Consider the following 27,109-nt stretch of genomic DNA (forward strand, 5'->3'; position numbering starts at 1 on the left):
GCTTAGTATTTTTCTCAGTTTGAAAATTGTTCCAGCATTAGTTATTAAAAATATGAATCCTTTGACAAAAGGTAGAAATTCCAGACTTAACATATGTAATTATAGAGTCTTTTATGGGGCTTTAGTTCTCCTCTGATCTGTTCATCAATCCTTGGAGTAGTACAGCATTGTGATTTTTAAAACTTCATAATGAGATTCAATATTTGGTAGAGCATGACTCTCCTTGGTACTTTGTTCTTTCAAAGTTTTTTGTTTTTTTCTTTTTTTTGGCTTTTCTTACTGAATATTTTTTCCAACTTCATATAGAATCCTCTTTTTTTAACTTTTATTTTGAAATATTTTAAAACATACAGAAAAATTGCTAGAAATGTACAAAACCCTCTGAATACCCTTTACCCAGATTCACTTTTATTTAACATTTGCCACATTTGCTTTATTATTCAAGAGTATCATTTATTTCATTTGAAAAGATGATGTTAAGATTTATTTTTACTATTCTTAACTTTTTTCATTTGAGAATAGTTGCATGCAATGTATCTCTTAATATTTCCATGGAAGAACAAGGATATTCTCTTACATAATCATAGTAAATTTATCAGCTTCAGGAAACTTCATAGTTGAGTTAGTATTTTTATCTAATCTACAGTCCATGTTCAAATTCTGTTTCAATTTGTTCACTGATGTCCCAATAATGCTCTTTATAGCATTTTATTCTTCCAGTACAGGATGTAATTCAAGATTATTTTTATTTGTCCTGTCTCTTTAGTCTCCTTTACTCTAGAACAGTTCCTTAACCTTTCCTTGGTTTTCATGACATTTTATTGACATGTCTTTTTCTTTTTAAAATTTACTTTATTTTTTATTGATATTGACATTTTTGAAGATACAGGCCAGTTATTTTCTATAGTGTTCTGCACTTTGGGTTTGAAGATGGTTCCTCATAAGAAAGATTCACATCACTCATTTCAAGTCAGAATACTCCCTACCTGATGCTGTGTTCATCCCAGGTATCTGAAGGCACCTGATGCCTATTTTCCCTTCATAATTGTTGCTAATTGTGGTACGAGTCAGGCTGTCATCCAGTTTTTCCACTGGATTTTTAGTACTCTTACCCTTGCAGCTAAGAAGCAATCTTTGAGGAGATGCATCAAGACCATTATCCTTGAGGATTCTGGCCTGAACCAACCTTCACTTGGTTGCAGAATGATGATTTTCTAACTCCACAATGCTTCCACATTTATCAGTTGGTATCCTGAAACAAGGAAGAGTTTTCACTTTCCCCTTGTTTATTTACTAATTTATCTATTTATTATCAGTATGGACTCATGGATTCTTTATTTACTGAGTAAAGGGGTAGGTTAAAATTTCGTAGTGATGTTAATTATTTTGCTGCTAAAATAAGTCTATTTTTCCAGACTTGGCCAGTAAGAACTGCTTGAAGATGATTCAGTGTCCTTTGCACATGCCTTCATCATCATTTGAATTTATATTCCCTTTCTTTCCATCACAAGATGTTCCAGCCCTAAAAGCAGACATTTCTTCAAGAATCTGTGGTTCTATTTGCTGGGAAATGGTACTTAATGACCAAGATCTGGGTTCTGGGTAGCTCATTACTACTGGAGTGTTATTCCTCCTAAGCCTGTTTAGCAGACAGAAAAAGGAGATATATATGCATACATATATATTTGTGAACCCATACACACAATATATATGTGTATATTCCAAAACCAATGCAGTACCAAAGCTTTCTTACTTGACACATCACTGACATCTTCTAGTGCAATAACCTGATCTTTAAAACAAAAGAGAGAACTTATAATTCTTTCAAGTTTCACATATTTTAGTCTTTCTTCTTTCACAGCAGAAACCCTGATCCCAACATCAACACACTTACTCATCTGCTCAGTTCTACAATACACAAAAAAATAGTTTCAGAACCATACATTTATAAAAAACAAACCTTTCAAAAATAGATCATGATTTGATTTTAGTTTTATGATTTTTCGCTGGACTAAAGACACTCAAAGTACCATATTTAGTGAACAGATATGATGTTGATGGGTGGGAGGGGGAGATGGGGGAGGGAGGAATTGGTAAAGGGACACGAAAATCAACTACATTGTATATTGATAAAATAAAATAAAATAAAATGAAATATTTTAAAAATGAAATAAAATTTAAAGTTAAAAAAAAAAGTTACCTGCATTTGTTTTCTTTGTTCCCTTCAGTATTGTTGTTATTTATGTCATTTAAAATGCAGCTGAGTTCATAGTTGTTTCTGTTTGCATTTACTTTCAGGTTTTACTCCCATGTGTGCTGATTTAATTTTATTTTTTGCATATGTAGGATATTAACAATTCCATAAGTCAAAATAATACCAAAAAAAGGTATAGTTTTGAAAGATCACTCCATTCCTTATTTTTTCCAACCTGTAGCCACTCTCCACCCTTTATAGGGAACCAACTTCATTGGATTCTGTTTTACTCTTCCTGTATTTCTTCTTGCAAAAATTAGCAGATACACATGTTTTCTTATTTCCTCTTGTTTCTTATGCAAAGGTAGCATGTTATATATACTTTATTGCACTTTGCTGTGTTTACTTAACTATATCTTGAAAATCACTCTCCATGCAGTTCATAGTGGTCTTTTTTATTCTTCTTTATAGCTGCTGGGCTCCCCATTTGTGTATGTGCCATAGTTCATTCAACTAATCACCCATGTTTGGACTTTTAAGATAATTTCCAATATTTTGCAATTGCATGTAATAATGCAATGAATGACCTTGTGCATATTTATTTTTGTATTGTTGGAGGTGTATGTTAGGGTGTATTCTTAGATATGTAATTATTGGATCAAACAAAAGAAACATATGGAATTTTTTACCCCTGTGTGTATTCTCCTCTATTGGGGTTGTACCCTTGAATTTCCCCCAGCAGTTTATGAAAGTGCCTGTTGTCCCATAGCCTTACCAATACATTATAAGGCTTTTGAATTTTTTCTACTCTTATGGTTGAGAAATTTGCATTTCTCTTATTAGTGAAATTGTACATCTTTTTGTGTGTTTAAGTGCCGTTCTAAAATCTTTTTGTAAAATGTCTTTTGTCTGTTTTTCTTTGAGATTTTTTTTCCCCCAGATGTTTAAACTTTCTTTCTACTAGTAGTATTATTACAAATATTTTCTCCTAATTTTTCATTTGTGTTTTGACTTTGGTTATAATGGTTTTTTTCCATGGAAAAGCTTTTGTATTTATTATTTTTATCTAGTCAAATGCATCAGTCTTTTATTTTATTGCAACTCAACTTTGAGTCACAGATACAAAGCCTTTTTCTATACTAGGTTATAGAGAACTTCATTTGTGTTTTCCTCTAGAACCTGTATAGTTTAATTTTTTACATTTATTTTAGTTTGCTAACTTTTCTCATATTTCTATATATTTCTTCTAAAAACATTGCTAGTATTTTATTATTATTATTAATTATATATCAATTTATTATCTATTGCATTGTATATTTTAACATAATGTATAATAAAGTATTACCTTATAATTACATATTGTTATATTAGTTACTATTATTACAATTGGGATATTTTATCCATGAAGTTTTCTTATTTCTTATATATATAAGAAATCCATTGATTTTTATGTAATAATTGGGAAACATTTACCTTGCCTCATTCTCTATTTCAGCAACATTATAAAAACTGAGATGTTTCTCTAAGAATGCCGTCATATTTTTTTAATCTTTATGCCTTTTTTATATCTTTCCTTGACGTACCGCATTAACAATAACATAACTATAAAGCGTTTATTTTATTAAAGACAAAAAATGAACCATACATAATCTCTCTTGATGCTCATGTTGACATGAAATTAATGTTATGATATAGTGTGACAATAGAAAATTCTAATCTTTTTACTAACTTTACTAGTAATACCTATAATACTTAATCATTAAGGATGTTAATATCAGCTGTTTATTAAAACTAAAAATAAATTTCATACCTATCCTATCCTTTAGTATGTCCCACAATTAGCATTTGTGTATTTCAAAAACGATCTCTAACAATGTTTTAAAAAATAAACATAGAAATAACTATATGTCAAGGTGTTGTAGTAGGTGTGTGTTTAGAGACAGTGGTACATGGATAGAAGCATAGATAAATGTTATACACAAATATATAAAATATCATATGGGTTAAACATAGATACTGTGTTTATTTTTGTGAAGATGAATGCAATATTTTTATATTGTATGCTTTTATGCATTTGTATTGGTAAATTCTTCTTAAAGGGAAAGAAAATCATTGGATGGAACGGTACTTACTCATCCGTCCATTCAGTCATCTCTCATCATCTGTCTATCCATCCACCTAATAAATATCTCCCAGTCTCCTAATAAGTGCTGTCACTAGGCTAGGTTCTGAGAAACAAGGACTTTCTAAAACTCTTTAACCTCTGGAAGTCTGGGATATGTGTAATTTTGTCTCTCAGAGCAAATTCCGGTTTTTATGGACCTGCTTCAGCATTCATACACAGACATTTATTTTTTTTCTTCACCAAGGCACTGATGGCAATTTCTCAAGTAGTAACAGATAAATAGGAAACTTAAATCTTAGCTGTTGATGCTGCATAATTTTTTCAAGAGTTTTATTGAATTTTAGCCATGTAATTTTATTTACCTATAATTCAAAAGGTTCATTGTCTTTTTTATGGATAAATTCCGTCCAACAAGGAAATATATAATGTCCACAGACATTAAACTTGTCACCATAAAGACAAAATTACTATATATTAATCCATCATCTATTTCCCCAGCTCAATCTCATTTGACACATTTAATAAAAATCACTGATGGCTCCTAGTATAATAAACTGATCTTTAAAACAAAACAGAAGTTCTAAGACTTGCATATTTCACATTGAGGGAGTGATGAAAACTTCATTTGAGACATTTATTTTGTGATTTCAAAAAATGTAGTTAAAATGATAGCTAGGGAGCAGTAAATCACCATATGCTGTCTTACATCTAGGCTTGGACTCAGAACTTTGAGGGTTGACAGAATTAACATATTAATTTGAGTTTTCCCTGGACGTTTCAGTTTAACTTTTGATATTCTTTTTTCTAAAGGCTGAAAAAAAAAGCCTTTCATTTAAAATGCATTACTTTGAGAAATGTTTTAATGATCTAACTTCCTTTCATTTAACAGGCCAAATAACGTTTCTTTGAAAAATGATATGTGCCAAGAATTTGATTATTGGATGAAGATCAATGATTTTTGAATGTGTGGGACATCTGTCAGGAATTTTGGAAAGGAATTGCTGACTCTGTTCATGTGACATTTCATATGAAAGCAGCAAACATATTATATCAGGAAGTAGAAGTGCGGCTGTGTCAACACAGCAGATGTGAAATTCAGAGGGAAAAACTGGCAACTGTGGGAGCACAAACCAGCCCCCCTTCCTTCTTTGCTCACTCTACTTCTGTCTACGTGCCTTTCCGTGTAACCATCCCTAATGTGTGACGCTGATCATATTCTTACTTTCTTCACAAATCTCTTGCAACTTCACAAGGCCTACTAATGGCATTTAACGTCCTATGCAGTGGCCTAACACACATCTCATATCTCAACTCCAGCTACTCAGGCATCTTCTGGGACTCTCTGCTTCTGGCAACTGCAAACACTTACCTCTCCCTGTGCAGGTCCACAAGCTGTTCTGCCTCCAAATCCTTGCTTCCTCCACCCAGAATTTACTTCTCAAGTTTTCCATCTCCACTTACCCAAATCCATTGTAAAACATTTCCTGATTCTTCCAACTAGATGTGGCCAACTCTGTGTACTTATTTTTATATAGCTTCATATACGCAAGAGTGCTTATGTTGCACGTATTTTATTCTTCACTCTTTCCACTTAATAATATATCTAAAAAATCTTTAAATATCTACTGAAAACTTATATCTCCTCTTCATTTTTGTGTATAAATATTTTTATTGAGCAATTCTGAAGAATAGACAGGAATGCCGTAGCTTCTTTCTCTTTAATTAAAGATGAAACCAAAAGCCTTAGGAGCTGAAAATAGGCTGTACAATTCCTCAGATTTTAAACAGCCTGCTTCGTATCTCTAACAGCCACATTCCATCACATCATATGGGCACACACCATAATTTAATTAACTTATCTCTTCTTAGTGAATATTTGAATTGCTCCTAGTTATTTGTTTTTATAATCGATTATAAACAATACTGTTTGTAATAGAAAACACTCTTAAATAGTTATATTGGAGAACTTTTTGCAAGAGTTATAAGTAAGATTAATTTCTGGCAGTGAGATTGTTTTCTATCTTGTTATTTATAATGGTGTATTTTTACTACCACCTCCTGTCCCAAAGGCCTGCAAGCTTCTTGAAGGTAGAATGAATTATTGTTACCAACATCATCACTACCATGTATTAATCAGGCACTACGCTAACTGCTTCACAGAGTCTCATTTAGTCCACAGAACAAAATCACGAAGTTGCTAGTATTATTTTTTTTTGCACAGATGAGGAGACTGAAGCTTAAAGGCATCAAGTGACTTGCAGAGGAGGAGGCTGTATTTGAACTCAGTCTATGTGCAGGTTATGAGGTTGCGTGAACTCCCTTCTGTGTGCTCCTCTTCTGTACACAGCTGATCCTCTGGAGATATTTGCTGAGTGACTATGCCTGGAACAAAACAGAAGGGAAACTTGCACAGAAAACAAAACATTGTTCATATAAAGAAAAGGAGTTTCTTTTTTTCAGCCACAAGTGGTCTTTGCAATTCTATCGGTTATTTTTCTTGAGGACATCTATCTTCTGGAAAAAAATCACTAAAAAAAAAATCTGTTTAGTGTTTGGTTAATACCCATGGTATACCATTAGTATACCCCTGAATAAGCAGTTTATTTGCAGGTTTTTAAGATTGTAACTGTATTTCTTTGATAGAAAAAACAGACAGGAAAAAGGACTTGTGGAGGCTTTTCATGATAAAAAAATAAGTTTGACTAAATAGCTTATTCATTTCTAAAATATTTATTGAGCATGTATTACATGCCAGGTGCTGTGCTATGTGCTGGAGAAACATGGTAAGCAAGAGGAGAAACACCTTCAACAATACAAGTTTAAGTAAATGTGCAGGTGCACGAAGCGATCATGAGTGATCTGCAGGGATTACTCTGGAGAGTCAGATAAGGCTTCCTCTGGTCACAGGACTGCTGCAGTGTGATGTTCAAGGGCAAGAGTTAACGGAAGGAAACTCTTGAGTTGTCTGGGAAACATGGTGGGTTTCAGGCAGCAGCAGAGGTAGGAAGGGGAAGGCCGTGTAGTGGGAAGAGCAGGAAAATGTGTTTGAAGGTCGGTGTGGGTAGGGTCCTGGCACGTCTCAGGAGCTAGAGGAAGGAGTGCGGTCTCAGCACAAGAAATGAGAATAATTCAAGGAGAAGCTGTCATTTGGCCCTGTTGGAAATGTTTTTTAATATTATAGCTTTATTGGGATGTAATTCACATACCATACGATTCACCCATTGAGAGTGTACAGCTCATTGGTTTTTAGTATATTCATAGTGTAGTGCGACCATCATCTTAATCAATTTCAGGACATTTTCATCACCCCCAAAGGAAACACAGTGCCTCTTATCTGTCACTCTTCATTTCCCCCCGTCCCCTCAAAACCATGAATTTACTTCCTATCTGTATGAATTTGCCTATTTTGGATATTTCATATGAATGGCATCAAGCAACGTGAGACCTTTCTCTTTGGCTTCTTTCACTTTGCAGAATGTTTTCCAGGTTCATCCACGTTGAAGCATGTGTCAGTGCTTCATTCATTTCCATTGCCAAATAATTGCTGAAGTTTATTGCCGAATAAATATTGGTAGTATTTTATGTTTGTTGTGTAGTGATTTCAGCAGCATCTAAAAATACCTCACAGACTTTAAGTCCTAAAACAAGCTCACCTTTAACACAGTGGAAACATAAAATTTTATTCTGGTTATTAATTGCTATTCTTAAAATGTGAATATCATCCAGTGTCCAACTGTGACTTCTATTATAGGATTACACATATTTTCTCCTTTGAAGAAATAATAATTGCAGCATTTTTCATTGCTTAATTTTTTGCAACATTATTAGAGCATGTAAACATAACACATTTTACAACTTCAATTATAGAATGAATGGGTTGACACAGATTTGTTATACTTTCCCAATAATAAATAGAAATTGGTTTTAGTGATGGCATGTAGGGAATTTTTTTTGTGGCAAACAGTTGGACCTATTTCTGTAGAAAGGAATATATGGGACAAAGTTACCTTCCATTAAATATTTTTAATTGTCTTAAAACACAATATTCAGTATGCTCTTGCCAATTCTTTTTTCTTTTTTTTTTTCATGCTGAAATAAAAAGATATGAGTAGAATCTGATAGTAATTTTGGTCTACAAAATTGAAAAAGTTAGTGGGGGAAGCAGCAGCAGAGAGAACTCTGGTTTTTCGATTTCCAACCCAGTTATCTGGTTTTTAGTATCTCTTTTCCACTTTTGAATAACTTTTCTTTCCTTCCTATATGAGAAACTCACTCTGGAAAATAATCTTCTGCTGTCAGATTACTATGAATTGCATAGAGTAAAAATATGGTACAACAGTGTACTTTTCCACCCCGGCTGTCACTTCTCTGTTCCATGGCTAAAAAGCTCATCCTTTTTCTCTAATCGTAGCACAGTCAGAAGAGCATGAACTTAGAAAAAACCAGGAAAAACAGAATTTGAATTATGGCTTTGTGACCCACACGCTGTGAGGCTTTGGGCAATTATTTAAACTCTCTGGACTTCCATTTCCTCACCTGGGAAATAGGAAAGATGACCTTCTTGGCAGGATGAAGTTAGGGAGCACTTGTAAGTACCCAGTAGTGTGCCTGGCACATAGTAGGAGCTTGATAAATAGTAGTTATCAAAGAAGGAAGATTTTGACTCCAAGTGGTACAAATGGTTCTTTAGGTGATTCATGTCTTGCCTTCCACGTTAAAATAGTTTTCCCATGTTACCAGGAACTGTGCTTAATAGTCTCCTCACCCAACTAATCAAGCTTTGGACTTAGAATTAGTATTAGAATATGAACTCCAGGAATCCAGAACTTTTCTGCCCCATTAAATGCTGTCTGCAGCTGAGGCTGAATAGGTATCTCAGTAAATATTTCTGAAGTTAATTAGTTTTCATCTACTACATGCATAACTCTGTGGTTAACATGACGGAGGGCTTAATAAAATGATTAGCACCAGTCACTCCCCTCAAGCAAATTGGAATACGAGTTTGATGAGTAGCAGCAAGCCTCCTTCAGGAGCCAAAGGATTGTGATGGGCTCAGGTTGCCTCAGAGGAAGCGTGAGAACATTCAGGCCACTGTCTCAGTGATGTCACAGCAAGGAGCCATGGAGATCTGGAGCATCACTCAAGCTGCACCATACATAGCTTCATTGGCTCCATACATCTCCAGCTGTGTAACAAGCTAGACTTTTCACAAGCTTTTGCCATAGTTTTATCTCTTGTCTTGATCTCAGCTTCCAGTCTGATTGCATTGCTTCTTCTCTTGCTACCACTTGCTTGGCTATTTTTCTGACTTCCAAGCTTCTCAAGAGAGAAGGTGTATTTGGGCCTCTGGTTGGAATCCAGTGTACAGTGTCTCTGCTGGAAGGGCTCTCAAGACAGGTCACCAGATGGCTCCAATTCCCCTGTGGTTTGCTGCTGCAACCTTTGGCTCCACAGTGATCATGATGCAATCAGCTATGGCAAAGGTTCTGGGCTTCCGGGCATAGCAACCTAAACATTGGGAGGTGTGGTAAGCCACATCATTTAAGTCTTTCTTCTGCAGAAGTGAATGGATATCTATCAACACAGGGAAGTTTGAGGTAAATGCCAAGAGACTAAGACAGGCAATGCATGCTTTGGTGGAGAAAACAGCCTACCAGGATGGTTATCAGGGAGGAAGGAGGTAGAGTATAGATCACAAACTGTGTCTCATGACATGCGGTGCCCTCAGGATGCATTCAATAAATGCTTGTTGTATGAATTGTGGAAGGAACAGACAACATTTGTTCAACAAAATTGAGAAAGTTAGTGGGGAAAGCAAAAGCAGAGAGAACTCAGGTTTTTCGATTTCCAACCCCATTATCTGGATTTTAATACGTCTATTACACTTTTGAATTGACTGTCTGGATTATTTCTCTATCTTTCTTACATGCTGAACTGTATTTAAGGAATCACTGTGCTGAGAATTCAAAATGCTACAGCCATGGTTCCTGGCAAAACTTTATTTCGGATGGTATTGTGATTCCCAAGTTGTTTCCCTGTAATAATTTTTCTGTGATATTAATTATTTTTATGAGAATAGAAAATGCTGTGGTCAAATGAGTTTAGGAAACATTGTATTGGTATAGGCTATGCTATGGTACCAATTATTTTCCAAATCTCAGTAGCTTAACTTGAAGAAGGTTTGTTTCTTGCTTGTGCAAAATCCCATGGCAATGAGAAGATTTTCCGGGGTAGCTGGCCTCCAGGTGGGGACTTAATGATCTCTGCCGCTTCCATCACATGGCTCTGCCTTCAAACCAGCCTGGTGTCCATGATCTCCTCATAGGAAATGAGAGGGCTGGGAGGTTATGCAGGAGTTGCCCCCGCCTCTGCATGGAAGTGACACACATCACACCTACTCATTTTTCATGGGCTGGAGCTAGTCATTGGACCCTGAGTAATGGTAAGAGGCTGAGAATCTTCCATTTGCCCTGGAAAGGTAGGAAAACCCAGATATGAGTGAGCACTAGCAATCTCTACCAGTCTGAGCCAAATTGTATTATATTTTTATAACTACAGGACTTCGTTGAAACTTGGCACAAAGTAACATACTTTGTCTGTCTTCAAGATGGGCCCATTCTTTGCAGTTTTTCCCAAATTCATTTGCTTATAGATGTCTTCCTTCATGGAGCATTTTATAGCACTACTATTCCATGGACATATTTTGATAAACAGGAGATAAATAATTTCTACAGTTCCTTTCTCACTGCTGCTATAAGCATCAATTCTCCTAGTCTCCTTGTGATGGTCTTATTTTGCAAACCTTTATTATCATGGAAATTGACACAAGTGTGCTATTTGCCACTACAATTCTTACAGTAATCTCAATGTCTGCAAAGAGCACATTCAGAAAGGCAAAGCAAACTGTTGAAATATAACAGAAGTGATTCCTGGGTGACAGGGAAGGAATTGCTATCTGGTGGTAGTTTTGTTCATGCTATTTAACAGTCCACTGGCCTTTTATTTTTGATGAATAGGAGATGAAAATACCATCACTCATGTAAAATAACATCTGTCACCAAGTTTCTTTGAGCTGCTAGGTGACATCATCATCTATGAAGTGAGTACCAGAAATGGTGGCTCTAGTCAGCTTTTGTTCGATCAAACTTAGTTGGGCTTTCAGTTTATCAAAGGACAATCACTGAATTCCTGATAAATGCAAGGCCCATTGCTGGGCTCTAAAAAAGATACAAAGGAATGTGCAACTTCAGATTGTGCGTGGAGGCAACAATAAATACTTCTTGCTTGTTTGACCAAAAATATCAGTCAACAGATATTTATTACGGATCTACTCTCTGCCCCCAAATGTAGTATGTTAGGGAGTAAGAAATGGATATGGTGACATTCTTGTAAATGTTGCAGTGTATTGCAGACAAATACACTAATTACAAATCCAATAATTACAGATATGAGTATATAAAAACAACCAGAGATAAATGTTCTGAGGGAAAGGGATGCGTGAAATCTTATAACAAAGAGTTGAGGGAGACTAGGGGTTTGAGACTTAGTCTGAGCTTCCAGGAGAAGAAGGAGCCTGCAATCTCAGAGCTGACAGGACAGTGAGAATTTAAATTTATTTCAATTATACAAATCTATCTTATTACATGAAAGAGTTCTTTGAGCCCAAACTATTCAAGGCCTTTGTCCTTAGAAAGATCCAAGTGAAATTTGTTAAGTTTAATCATCAGCCTCCTGGTGGTATCAAGCCCAGTTCACAACTGATTCCAAGATTAATATTCCCTTCTTCTCTCTAGTGCCTGGGTTCTATTAGAGTTCCCCAGGTAACCTCTCAGAGGAAGTGGTGCAAGGGAGTGCACAGATAGTGCCATATGGCTTTCTGGGGGGAACCTGACTGATGACTTAGACCAGAAATTGGCAAACTTATTTTTTAAAGGCCAAATAGTAAATATTTTAGACATTGCTAGCCATCTGGTCTCTGTCACAACTCAATTCTGTCATTGTAGCACAAAAGCAGCAAAAGACATTACACAAAGAATTAGTGTAACTTTATTTACAAAGTAGCAGGCAGGACTTGGTCTATGGATCATAGTTTGTGGACCCTAGACTTAATTCACAATTTCGGAATAACTGATTTTACCCACTATTAACCAGCAGGATTTTTTTCTCAAATGAAGAAAGTAATTTTGGTGACATCTCTTTGGTATTTCAAACAAGGTCAGCAAAGTCAATGTCAAAGTCAAAGTCAAAAAAAGGATATCAGAAAAACCTTTTGGCCCTTTCAATCAAAAAACAATCCTCATTCATCCCATTTTTGTTTTAAACTCTCCTTCTGATGCATTACCTATTTTAGATATTCAAATCCACATTGAACACCAAATTTTTAGAAAGAGGGGTACTTTAAAATGTTTTGGCTTTTACATCTTGGCATGATGAAAGGCTTTAAGAATGAGTTTTGAATGAATGGGAAGGCTCTGTAAGGATCTGCTTAGCTGGGGGTGAATGAAATGGAATAGTGCCAATAGGAGTTTGTTTCCTGAACCACAACTCTTTTGGGTATGACACTAATTCACATTTTATTAGAATATGATGACAATTAAATAGCAAATATCATGATGATCATTATTTCAATCTCTCTTCCTTAAATGGGAGGATCACATGTTAAAATGCTATGAATACCCCATAAAACCTTACACATGGTAGGTACTGAATATGCTAAAAAGGTATGAGTATTTAATAAATGAAAGGAAGAAAGAATGAATAAATGAACAAATGAGAGTAAAGCCTTATGTTCCTTTTTTTTTTTTTGGTACATTAGTCAATATCCAAAATTCAGGTAAAATAAAAAATAGTTGTATTGCTGACTAGTATTTAAATATTTATTTGAAGTTTCAAGATGGCGGCGGCTGCAGCGGCTGGCGCGGAGTAGCTGAGGTGTAAAAGGCGGCCACTGGGCCTCAGGCAGCCGGGAAACTTGTGGACCTTCCTCTCACCATCTCTTAAGGGAGGACTACAGCTGCTGGCCGGTCGTGGGGGCTCAACGCCACTTTGCCACCGGCAGGAGAGGCTGCCTCATTTACAGGCAACAGCTTTGATGTGTGGAGCAGGAAAAGAACTGATTCTTAGCTGCAAAAGCGAGTCTTGAAACAGGGAACACGGCGCCAGGGCTGCTGTGGAAGCAGCCAGGATCCCGGAGGCTGAGGCCGCGCTGAAGGTGGCCAGCTGCCCTATTCAGGATTCGAGGTTTCAGACCGGCATTAAAGAAGATTCCTGGGAACGCCCGAGCCGCGCCGCGACTGAACAGCCCGAGGCGGCAGCGGCCGAGAACTGGGAAAGGCGGCAAACCAGAGACAGAGAGCGAGCACCCGACCTGGCACAGCACTGTGAGTGATCCCTGGCACAGCTCTGTTCGGGGGGTGGATGCCCACGCGGCTCCCGCCTGCACCACCAGGCCACTCACTGCCCGGTGCTGCCTCCATTTTCCCAGGTGCAGGCAGCTCCGCCCTGCTCGGCCATCACTGAGCCCATTTGCTTGGCCTGGCGCGGGGCTTTCCAGAGCCTGCGGGCCGGCCTCCTCTCCCACTCCCTCCCCGGTTCTCTGGCGGGTCTGGGGGTGTGGGGCGTCCCGACCAGTGTTGGGAGGGCAAGGAAGTACGGGTGGGCCGACTGTCACTCCACCACACCCTGGACTCCGGCCCCGGTAAACTTCCTGTTACTGGGAGGCAGATACCATCTCTGCGACCACCAGTTTGGAAAAAAGCCTAACGAATTTCTGGTTGGGAATAGTGTGGTAGGAGAGTTCCCAGGTCCGCTTGAACCTGCTGGAGAGCAGGCTGCAGGCGGGCACTAGACTCGGTTTATACCCGGGGGATACAAAGGTGAACAAGACCCGAGAAAGATCTACACAGTGCTACCAAGGCACCCAGAGAGACCGGTCGTCTGTGCCTAGCAGAAACCTGGTAGACTTCCTGGGCGAGGCGGTGCTGAGCAGGGTCTTGAAGGCCCAGCTGATAGACGAGGTGTGCAGAAGACACACCCCAGCCCAGCACAGTGTGCACAGAGGGGGGAGACGTGCGGCCAGGGAGGCGGAGACTCGACAGAAACCACACACCCGGTGGGGTCGCCACTACACGATCTAACAGCCTGGGCCAGAGCACACGGAACGGGGAGAAGTCCTGTACAGGAAGTGAAAGCTCAACAGAGATCACACACCCTGTGGTACGTGATCCACCAGCCCAGCAGAGTCCAAGCTGACCAGAAAGGTGGATCCCCGGAGAAGCCCAAGACCCGAGGCAACCACACACACAAGACACTAGAGGCCAACTGAGCAGTCACGGCGGGAGCCATACCAAATTGGCAACCACAGCAACATCCTAGTTAGTCATTAGTCTCAAACCGGTGGACTGTGAAACCCCCTGCCACAATGAATAAACACTAAAAAAAAGACACCAGAAATACAAAAAATCAAGAAAGTACACCACGAAAAGTTAATAAATCTCATACTCTAGATCCTATAGAACAAGAAGCCCTTGAAATAACTGACAAGGAATTTCGAGTGATAATTCTAAGGAAACTGAATGAGATACAAGAAAACTCAGCTAGACATCATGATGAAATGAGGAAAAGTATACAGGATCTGAAAGAGGAAATTTACAAGGAAATCAATGTCCTGAAAAAAAAATGTAGCAGAACTTGCTGAACTGAAGAAGTTATTCAGCAAAATAAAAAACACAACGGAGAGTTTAACCAGCAGGCTTGTCGAAGTTGAAGAGAGAACCTCTGAACTTGAAGATGGGCTGTTTGAAATAACACAAGCAGACAAAAAGAAAGAAAAAAGAATCAAGGACATGGAAGAAAATCTGAGAGAGATATCAGACAACCATAAGCGCTCAAATATCCGAGTCATGGGTATTCCAGAAGGGGAGGAAAATGGAGATTCCATTGAAAACATATTCAACAAAATAGTGGCAGAAAACTTCCCAGGTATAGGAAAAATCACAGATCTTCAGATCCAGGAAGCTCAACGATCTCCAAATGTATTCAACCCAAAAAGGCCTTCTCCAAGACATGTCATAGGCAAATTGGCAAAACTCAGAGACAAAGAGAGAATCTTAAAAGCTGCAAGAGAGAAGCGTCAAATCACCTATAAGGGAGCCCCAATCAGGTTAACATCAGACTTTTCATCACAAACCCTAAAAGCTATAAAGGAATGGGATGATATTTTCAAAATACTAAAAGACAAAGATTGCCAGCCAAGAATACTCTACCCTGCAAGGCTATCCTTCCGAAATGAGGGGCAAATAGTATATTTCTCAGACAAACAAAAACTGCGGGAGTTCACTACCACACGACCACCCTTACAAGAAATCCTCAAGGGAGTACTGGGTTTGGTTCCTGAAAAATAACTACCACTGCCATAAAAACGCAAGAAAAATCTAAACCCGCTAGTACAATAAAAATGGCATTCATGAAGAGCAAACAAGCTAACAAAAACACTATCTACAACCTAACAAACCAACAAACAAAGAAACCAAACAGTAAATCAGAAAGCAAGGAACAAAAGACACTTAAGACAACCAAACAACCAATAAAATGCTAGGAATAAATCAACACCTTTCAATAACAACTCTTAATGTTAAAGGCTTAAATTCCCCAATTAAAAGACACAGACTGGCTGACTGGATCAAAAAGCAGGACCCAACTATATGCTGCCTACAAGAGACCCACCTCACCCATAAAGATTCACACAGACTAAGAGTGAAAGGATGGAAAAAGATTTAACATGCAAACAGAAAAGAAAAACGAGCTGGAGTAGCTATTCTTATATCTGACAAAATAGACTTTAAACTAAAAACCATAAAAAGAGACAATGAGGGACACTACTTAATGATAAAAGGACTGATCCATCAAGAAGACATAACAATCATAAATATGTACGCACCCAATGTTGGAGCAGCCAGATTTATAAAACAAACTCTATTAGACCTAAAGAAGGAAATAGACACTAATACCATAATAGCAGGGGACCTGAACACTCCACTGTCAATATTAGACAGATCATCTAGGCAAAGAATCAGTAGAGAAACACAAGATCTAAACAAGACTCTAGACCAATTGGAATTGGCAGATATCTACAGAACATTCCACCCAACAACCTCAGAATATTCATTCTTTTCATCAGCACATGGATCATTCTTCAGGATAGATCACATATTAGGTCACAAATCAAGTCTCAATAAATTCAAAAAAATTGGAATTATCCCACGTATCTTCTCAGACCACAATGGATTAAAACTAGAAATTAATAACAAACAAAACTCTGGAAACTATACAAACACATGGAAATTAAACAGCATTCTACTTAATGACATATGGGTCCAAGAAGAAATCAAGCAGAAAATCAGAAAGTTTATTGAAACTAATGAAAACAATGATACATCATACCAAAACCTGTGGGATACTGCAAAAGCAGTATTGAGGGGAAAATTTATTGCATTAAACGCTCACTTCAGAATAGAAAGATGGCAAGTGAACAAACTAATACTTCACCTTAACGAACTAGAAAAACAAGAACAATCCAAACCTAAAGTTAGCAGATGGAAAGAAATCATTAAGATCAGAGCAGAACTGAATGAAATTGAAAACCAAAACACAATTCAAAAGATCAACGAATCAAAAAGTTGGTTTTGTGAAAGGATAAATAAAATACACTAACCATTAGCATGGCTAACAAAAAAAAGAAGAGAGAAGACTCAAATAACAAAAATTAGAAATGAAAAAGGCAATATTACAACTGATTCATCTGAAATACAAGGAATCATTCGAGACTACGATAAACATCTATACGCCAACAAATTTGAAAATCTGGAGGAAATGGATAAATTTCTGGACACACACAAGCTCCCAAAACTGAACCGTGAAGATGTAGAAAGTTTGAACAGACCAATAACAATAAAGGAGATTGAAGCTGTTATCAGAAGGCTCCCAACAAAGAAAAGCCCAGGACCAGATGGATTCACAGCAGAATTTTACCAAACATTCAAAGAGGAATTGACACCGATTCTTTACAAACTATTCCAAAAAATTGAAATGGACGCAAATCTCCCAAACTCATTCTATGAAGCAAACATCATCCTGATACCAAAACCAGGTAAAGATATAACCAAAAAAGAAAACTACAGGCCGATATCCTTGATGAATATCGATGCAAAAATCCTCAATAAAATACTAGCAAACAGAATACAGCAACATATACGAAAAATTATTCATCACGATCAAGTGGGATTCATCCCAGGGATGCAAGGTTGGTTCAACATAGGCAAATCAATAAATGTGATACACCATATTAATAAACTCAAACACAAGGACCATATGATCATCTCTATAGATGTTGAAAAAGCATTTGATACAGTTCAGCACTCATTCATGACAAAGACCCTCTATAAGTTAGGTATAGAGGGAATGTATCTCAACATAATTAAAGCCATATATGCCAAACCCACTGCCAATATCATCCTGAATGGGGAAAAGCTGAAAGCTTTTCCTTTAAGAACAGGCACTAGACAAGGATGCCCACTCTCACCACTCCTATTCAACATAGTGTTGGAAGTACTAGCCAGAGCAATCAGAGAAGAGAAGGAAATAAAGGGCATCCAGATTGGAAAAGATGAAGTCAAACTGTCCCTGTTTGCAGATGACATGATCCTATATATGGAACAGCCTCAAACCTCTACAAAAAAACTGTTGGAATTGATAAATGATTTCAGCACAGTAGCAGGATACAAAATCAGCACACAAAAATCAGTAGCATTTCTTTTCTCCAATAGTGAACATGCAGAAGGAGAAATCAAGAAAGCCTGCCCATTTACAATAGCCACCAAAAAAATAAAATACTTAGGAATTGAGTTAACCAAGGAGGTGAAAAATCTCTTTAATGAGAACTACAAACCACTGCTGAGAAAAATTAGAGAGGATACAAGAAGATGGAAAGATATTCCATGCTCTTGGATTGGAAGAATCTACATAGTGAAAATGTCCATACTACCCAAAGTGATATACAAATTCAACGCAATCCCCATCAAAATTCCAAAGACATTTTTCTCAGAAATGGAAAAAACTATTCAGACATTTATATGGAACAATAAAAGACCACGAATAGCCAAAGCAATGCTCAGCAAAAAAAATAAAGCTGGAGGCATAACACTACCTGACTTTAAGCTATACTACAAAGCTATAATAACCAAAACAGTATGGTACTGGCATAAAAACAGACACACTGACCAATGGAATAGAATAGAGAATCCAGAAATCAACCCACACACTTACTGCCAGCTGATCTTTGACAAAGGCACGAAGCCTATTCACTGGGGAAGGGACTGCCTCTTCAGCAAGTGGTGCTGGGATAACTGGATATCGATATGTAGGAGAATGAAACTAGATCCATACCTCTCACCATATACTAAAATCAACTCAAAATGGATTAAGGATTTAAATATACACCCTGAGACAATAAAACTTCTTAAAGAAAACATAGGAGAAACACTTCAGGAAATAGGACTGGGCACTGACTTCATGAATACCAAAAGAAAAATAAACAAATGGGATTATATCAAACTAAAAAGCTTCTGCACAGCAAAAGAAACAATTAACAGAGTTAAAAGACAACCAACAGAGTGGGAGAAAATATTTGCAAAATATACATCTGACAAAGGATTAATATCCAGAATATATAAGGAACTCAAACAACTTTACAAGAAGAAAACAAGGAACCCAATTAAGAAATGGGCAAAAGAGCTAAGTAGGCATTTCTCTAAGGAAGATATACAAATGGCCAACAGACATATGAAAAAATGCTCAACATCACTCAGCATCTGGGAAATGCAAATCAAAACCACATTGAGATACCATCTAACCCCAGTTAGGATGGCTAAAATCCAAAAGACTATGAACGATAAATGCTGGCGAGGCTGCGGAGAAAAAGGAACTCTCATACATTGTTGGTGGGACTGCAAAATGGTGCAGCCTCTATGGAAAATGGTATGGAGGTTCCTTAAACAATTGCAAATAGATCTACCATACGACCCAGCCATCCCACTGTTGGGAATATACCCAGAGGAATGGAAATCATCAAGTCGAAGGTATACCTATTCCCCAATGTTCATCGCAGCACTCTTTACAATAGCCAAGAGTTGGAACCAGCCCAAATGCCCATCATCAGATGAGTGGATACGGAAAATGTGGTACATCTACACAATGGAATACTACTCAGCTATAAAAACAAATGAAATACTGCCATTTGCAACAACATGGATGGACCTTGAGAGAATTATATTAAGTGAAACAAGTCAGGCACAGAAAGAGAAATACCACATGTTCTCACTTATTGGAGGGAGCTAAATATTAATATATAAATTCACACACACACACACACACACACACAAACCGGGGGGGGGGGGAAAAAGATATAACAACCACAATTATTTGAAGTTGATACGACAAGCAAACAGAAAGGACATTGTTGTGGGGGGGAGGGAGAAGGGAGGGAGGTTTTGGTGATGGGGAGCAATAATCAGCTACAATGTATATCGACAAAATAAAATTTCAATAAATAAATAAATAAATAAATATTTATTTGATAATAAATAAATTGGGCTGGCTCTCTTAGTCCATTTCTTATGCTTTAACAAAGTACCACAAACTGGATAATTATGAATCATATAAATTTATTTTTTACAATTCTGGAGGCTGGAAAATCTAGTTTCAAGGTGCTGACAGGTTCAGCGTCTGGGGAGGGCCTGGTCTCTGCTTCCAAGATGGCATCATGAGTGCTGTCTTCACCTGGTGGAAGGCGGCAGGGCCAAAAAGAAAGGGAAAACTCTATGTGAAGCCTCTTTTATAAGACATTAATACCAATCGTGAGGGTGGAGCATTCGTGACTTAATCACCTCCTATAGGTTCCACCTCTTAATATTATTACATTGATAAAGTTTCAACATATGAATTTGGGTGGACACATTCAGACAAATAGCACTGTCTATTATGTCAATGTATTTTTACTTTAGCATCTTCTGAATCTTATATGTATTCTGGGTTCAATGAATGTCATTGACAGCTGTGATGGCGATATTGAAGACAGGGTAGAATGTGCTCTTAGCCCAGAAACAGCCCTTGAACATTGTCTATGATTCCACCCCTCCCAAAAAAATCAGCTAGTTTTCTTATGGTTTACCCTTTTTCAGTTGAAAAATGACTACAGAATGACTTAGCAAATAGCACATATGTTCTAGAGTCAGCCAGAACTGAATTAAAATCTGACTCCTGGAATTATACTAGCTGTGACCCTGAGCCAGTTATTTATCCTCTAATATCTCAGTTTTCTTCTTGTGTAAAATGATATTATAATTTTAGCTCAGTATTATTATGATGATTAGAGATTTAATGCTCTGCCTGAATGAGTACTGAAAACACTGCCTAGTATGTAGTAATTGCTCAATAAATATTTGCTGTGATGATAATGATAGCAAGTTCTATTGATCAGAATATCATTTTTGATTTTCTAAAGCTTCTGTGCATAATGAAGGCAGTGGTATCAGATGAGCCTTTAAAATATACATACCACATAGTACGAGATCTGAGAAAGTTATAGAGAATTTTTTTGAAAGACATTTAATATTTCATCTGAGTCATAAGATAAAAGTTTAATAATCCCATTTCACAAGGAAAAGAATAAAGCATGATGCTTTCCCAAACCTGCTGTTGCTTGTCAAAGAAAGGTAGTCACTGTTAATGCTCCCAATTAGAAGGACATACTACTCAGTACAAAAATCACAAACTGTACATAATGCTTGCTTAATGCTCTTTAAGACTGTGTATGCTGGAGGAAATTTGGGGAAAATTTGAAAGATATCACACATTTTCCACTTAGCTTTTAGGCCTTTCTGATCTTTTTTTTAACAGCATAATTTAAGAATTAATTTAAGGTCACCATTCTCAACCTTATCATCTGCTTTGAATTTGAATGGGAACAGACTTTGCATTAGTATTGTCTGTTATATGTAATGTTGATCAAGAAGATGCTCAGTTCAAGTGAATATAAAACAGATATAAGCATAGGTCCTGTCTAATGGACAAAGACTGTAAACAAAGTTGGGGACAAAGTAACAAAAAATGGAGTCAAATAAGCAATTAACACTGTTTTGGAGGCCACGGTAATATAGTTGTATGGTTATTTTTTGGTAATCAGGAACCTGTAGTTAATGGAGTGGAATGACCACTGATAGACACACACACACACACACACACACACACACACACACACACTCTCTCTCTCTCTCTCTCTCTCTTTCTCTCTCCCTCCCTCCCTCCTAGTTGTCTTGCTGTCATTCACCTGTTCATTCAAGATCTATTTATTAAGCCTGTTCTATATGGCAAGCACAGGAGATACAATAGTAACCAAAACAGACATGGTCTTTACCCTCACTCTAGCTTGCCCAAGGAGATGACTAGTGTCAGGAGAATATAGACCAGGGTTCTACGGCCATGTTTGGCTGCCAATTCAATTATCTCCTCTCAGAAACAGAATTTAGAAGCCAGAGCAGCCAGGGAATAATAAACTAGCAGGACAAACAGAAGAGACAAAACAATGATCATTGAACTAACAAGAACAAGTGATGGTTCATTTCCCATTTCTGCCTAATATCAACCTTCTGCTCCAGAATTGTTCTCTAGGGCTCTAGTTCTACTAATACAGAAATTTTTATTAATTTCTTTTTTTTTCCACCACAATCTTTTGTTTAGACTGTCTCCCTACTAGGAAAGTTACACCATCTTTTCTCTCTGTCCCCAAATCCTATCCATTCATTAAGAAGCCTTTCTTCTTTCATGAAGCCTTCTCTAAGCACTCCAGCCCTCATAGACCTACCTCCCTGACCTGTCAATTCTCCACAACTGCTGGACCACATCACACAACTTATTGCTAAGCTACTAGTTAATGTAACTCGTGCTTAGTTACATTTTATCTATGTCTTTAGTTTTCTATTCATTAAACAAAATATGTTAAAGAAATTCTTTATCTGAACTAAGTCCTGTGAGGAGATTGGGTGGGTAGAAGGGTAGGAGGGGACATTTTCAGTAAGGGAAAATAGGAAGCAGCTAGAGTGCCTGGTTTCCAGGAGTTTGCTATTGAATAAGGGTGACATGTCACATATGCACATTTCCATGGGTTGAATTGTATTCCTTAAAAAAGATATGTTGAAGTCCTAACCCAAGTATCTAAGAATGTGACCTTATTTGGAAAATAGGCTTTTTGCAGGTGTAATCAAGTTAGGATGAGGTCATATTGGGTTAGAGTGGGTCCTAATCCAATAATGACTGGTGTCCTTATAAGAGAAGAAGAGACACAGAGACAAGGGAAAATGCCATGTGATGATGAAGGCAGAGATTGGAGGGATGTATCTACAAGCCCAGAAACACCAAAGATTGCTGGCAACACCAGACACTAAGAGAAAGACATGGCCGTGCTGACACCTTGATTTTGGACTTCTAGCCTACAGAACCATGAAAAAATAAGTTTCTGTTATTTTAAATCTCCATTTTGTGGTAGTTTGTTATGGCAGCTCTAGGAAACTAATACATCATGGGGATGTCAAGGGATAAAATGGGAGTGGTGCAGTTTAATGCTTTGGATGTTGTGGGAAGGGAGCAATCATCTCTATAAGGGGTTGGTGTTATATTGAGAGAAGTTTCAGGGGTGGGTCTTGAGGGTGAGCAGGGTTTGAGCATCTAAGAGGGGAAGGAAGAAGAAATTACATTACAGTTTTAGGAATTAATCGAAATAAAGGCATAGAAACATACAAATCGAATCACAACATGGATTGTGTTCAGGAAGAATTGGCTGCTTTCAATTTACTAGAGAACTTTTTGATTGAAAAAAGTAGTATAAAATGAGCCTGGAAAAGTCGACCAGGACTAGACCATGAAGAGAAGACTTTTGGTAGTGGCATTAAGACCGTCATCATTTATTCAGTAGCCAGAGAGACGTGGGGGTAGGCAGTGGCAGGAGTTTATGTGCTCAAGAAACCTGACATGTCACTACTGTGAAGAGCAGACGTCCTCAGACTTCAGTGTCATCAGGATCCCCTGGAAGGCTTGTTAGAAAACAGATTGCTGGGCTCCATCCTAAGTTTCTGATTGTCCCTCTTGGTGGGGGGGACGACCCAAGAATTTGCATTTCTAACAAGTTCTCAAGTGATGCTAGTCCGAGAACCATTCTTTGAGAACCACTGGTGTAGAGAGGCAGTAATTTGAAGAGACACTAGACCAGGGAACTCTTTGGAGCTTAATGCAACGAGCAGGTAAAAGACAAACAGGAGCTGGAAGAGAAGTGGTGGAGGGCAGGAAGGTGCGGCAAACGATTTCTGCCAGGTAAAACTTGGTGTCTCATCACATATAAAGGTTGGGGGAGATAGAAGGCAAAATTTATTCCAGATTCTTGATTCCGGGAAGTTACTATAATATTTTTCTTTCATTTCCTGTGTTAGTCTTATTATTCTCACAAAATTAAAATCTCCCTGAGGATAATGACTAAATCATTTGGCAGGTTTACATATAAAAAAAAATTCTCTCTTTGTATTTGGCATAATAATAGCTAACATTTATCAAAGTATAATGCATGCCAGGCTCTTTGCATAGATTACCTAGTTTAAACTTCAGAACCAATCTGTGAGTTGGGCATTACTGTTTGTTTTATATAGGGGGCAACTGAAGCTAAGAGAGGTCGAGTAACTTACCTGAGGCCACACAGTAACTAAGAGGCTTAATCAGGATTTCAATCAGTTGGTCTAATTCCAGAGCCCATGTCCTAACCCCTGCATTACAGCACCTCCCTAGTAAAGGGTTATGTGTCTAATAGGTGCTAGGTCATTATATCCATTTATATTATATGACAACACATAGTCATAGAGGAAAATGAAACGATACACATGATCATAAAAAAACCTCATGAGTAAATCCACTATCCAGTGATATTCACTGTTAACATGTTAACACGTCCTGTTTCACATTTCTCTCTAAGCCTGCACACATACACATAGATGAATCACACTGTACTGCTCATGCTGTTTATGTTTTTCCTGAGCCACCCACAGCTGAAAGATGGGGATGACAGAGGATATGCAGGTGTCCCCTTTTCATGCATTCCCAGCAGGGGTAGAGCTGCATTCAGGATCCAAACCCAAGAGATTTGCTTTGAAATCTGTCTTTCCTCATTCTGGTGAACATCCCTCCATGAAACCTTTTGGAAGCATTTCATTGATTAATGCTTGTCTAGATTTGTACTCTGAACTATAAAGTATCAGAGGATATTTTATTGACTCCTACATGGAATCAGGCCATGGTATTGGGAATCAGAACAACCAGGCTTCAGAGCTTGACTTTACCATATACAGGAATACTTCAAAAAGTTTGTGGAGAAATGGAATGAGAAGATAATGCAAGTCTTTCTGTGAACTTTCTGAAGTACCCTGATACAGATTTGGACATATTGCTTACCTTTTCTAAATCTGTTTCTTCATCTGTGAAAAAGGGCTAATCACACATATTTCATATAACTGCATTTCTTTGTAATAGCACTTACTATAATTAATTACATCTTGTTTAACTTTGCTAGGTGAGCAACTGTCCACCTTTACCTGGGACCAAGGGAGTAAGGGGGTTATTCTTAGTATGTGAAACTTTGACTGAGAAAACCAAGGAAGTCCCAGGAGAGCCAGGATGAGTTGGTCACCCTGTTATGAAGTAAACGTTAAGAAATTGTTTAATACTTATCTCTCGGGCTAGACTTCACTCTTCATGCAGGTACATACTGTATCTGTCTTGCTCTGAGCACAGTGTCTGATGCATATTAAGCACTCAGGAAATATTTGTTGAGTAAATGTATCATAGGGTCAATGAACATAAATTAGTTAAAACATCTAGTTCAGAGCACAGCATATCATAAATGTTTAATAAATGTAAGCATATTTCATTATTTTCTTTCTGTGAGCATGCTCTAATCTCATATGTTGGCAATTTTTATATTACATGACTGACTTCTCCATGTTTCCAGTGTAAGATTATAAGGTAGTTAGCAAGACATAATGGATACAATTAGATAACCATTCTGTTACTTTGAGAATTGAGGCACTTCAAAGGAATTTTATCCTAAGGTGTTTCTTAAAGTTTTCCTTTGTGAGTCTTTCTTTTTGATTTCCTACTTTGAAGTGCTCATATCATCATTCCCTTTTGTCTCATGCATCTTTTAGTTTGGGATTGAATTCTACCATCTATCAGAACAATTTGAACCTGCTGCCAAAGCTTTAACAGAGAAGCTAAGCAGGGAAGTTTGTAGGTCTGGCGCGTGGAGTGGGGTCGCTCCTTGACTGGTTCTGCAATGGCAGAACAGAAATGTAATTCGCCTCTCAAGCAGTCCAATAAAAAGGGCTGTGAAATGACTATTTCCTGTTGACGTCTACTGGACATGTGTTCCCATGAGTCATAATAAACCCATCTTCGTTCTTTGAATAACATCCTAGAAGGAACCCAACGTGATTATCTTGAAGCATAGAGTTTTTATAAGCAAAGTGTCAAAATGGTGTCCAGGAACAGTGATACCATTGTAAGGGAAATTGTCTGTGGAACTATTGATGAAGAAAGTCACTGTAAAACTGTATTAGAATTCTAAGAGGGCTGGCCCCGTGGCTCACTCGGGAGAGGGCGGCACTGGTAGCACCAAGGCCACGGGTTTGGATCCTATATAGGGATGGCCGGTGCACTCACTGGCTGAGTGTGGTGTGGACGACACTGTGCCGAGGGTTGCGATCCCTTACCCGTCACACACACACACACACACACACACACACACACACACACACACACACACACACAAGAATTCTAAGAAATATTTTCATTAAAAGAATAGGGAAGTTGTTATTTATGTAGCATATAATACATGTCGGGCATGATTATGTGCTTTCACCTGTATCATCTCATTTAATTCCCTTAAAGGCTTTCTGTGGTGAGGCTTCATTATCTCAGATACATAAGGGCACCAAGATTTAGGGAAGCTGAATAAGCTGTTCGTGTTTTCCGAGTTAGCCAACCACGGAATTGGAGATTTGAAGCCAGACATGTTGGACTCAGGAGGGATTATTTTTCCTGCTACATCATGCTGCAGTTATTTGTTTAATAAATATGTACCAAGCACCTTTTCACTGCCAGACTCTTTGCCAGATACTTTGGGATAGAGCAAAACAGACACCGAATCTATCCTCATGTCACGTACAGCTTGCTGGAGTGCCACCCATTAATCAAGTTGTGCCTCAAGGTCTCCAGAGTTTCGTTTTGAAGACTGAATGAGAGGAGCAGTGCTTGGCATATACAGAGAGTGCCTAGTAATTGTGAGCTGATATTACTGTTATTAAATTACAAGACATATATGTAATTATAAATTTTGTTAAGTGCTGTGAAGGAAAAGCACATGGAATTATGAAAGAGTATGAAGAAGGATTTGACCTAGTCTGGCAGGTGGGTGAAAGCTTCTCTGAGGGAGGCAAAAAGAAGGTGGGAGCAGAGCCATCTAGGCAAAAGAAGCAACATGTGCAAGGGCTCTGAGGCAGGAGGGAGCACTATGTGTGTGACAAGGATTTAATTGTGCCCCCCAAGTTTTATGCATTAGAAGCTTGATCCCCAATGTGAGAGTGTTAAGAGGGTGGGAAATCCTATTATGGTAATTGAAAGGTGGGGCCTTGAAGAAGTGA

This window comes from Cynocephalus volans, chromosome 2, assembly GCF_027409185.1.
Source record: "Cynocephalus volans isolate mCynVol1 chromosome 2, mCynVol1.pri, whole genome shotgun sequence".
Lineage (NCBI taxonomy): Eukaryota > Metazoa > Chordata > Mammalia > Dermoptera > Cynocephalidae > Cynocephalus > Cynocephalus volans.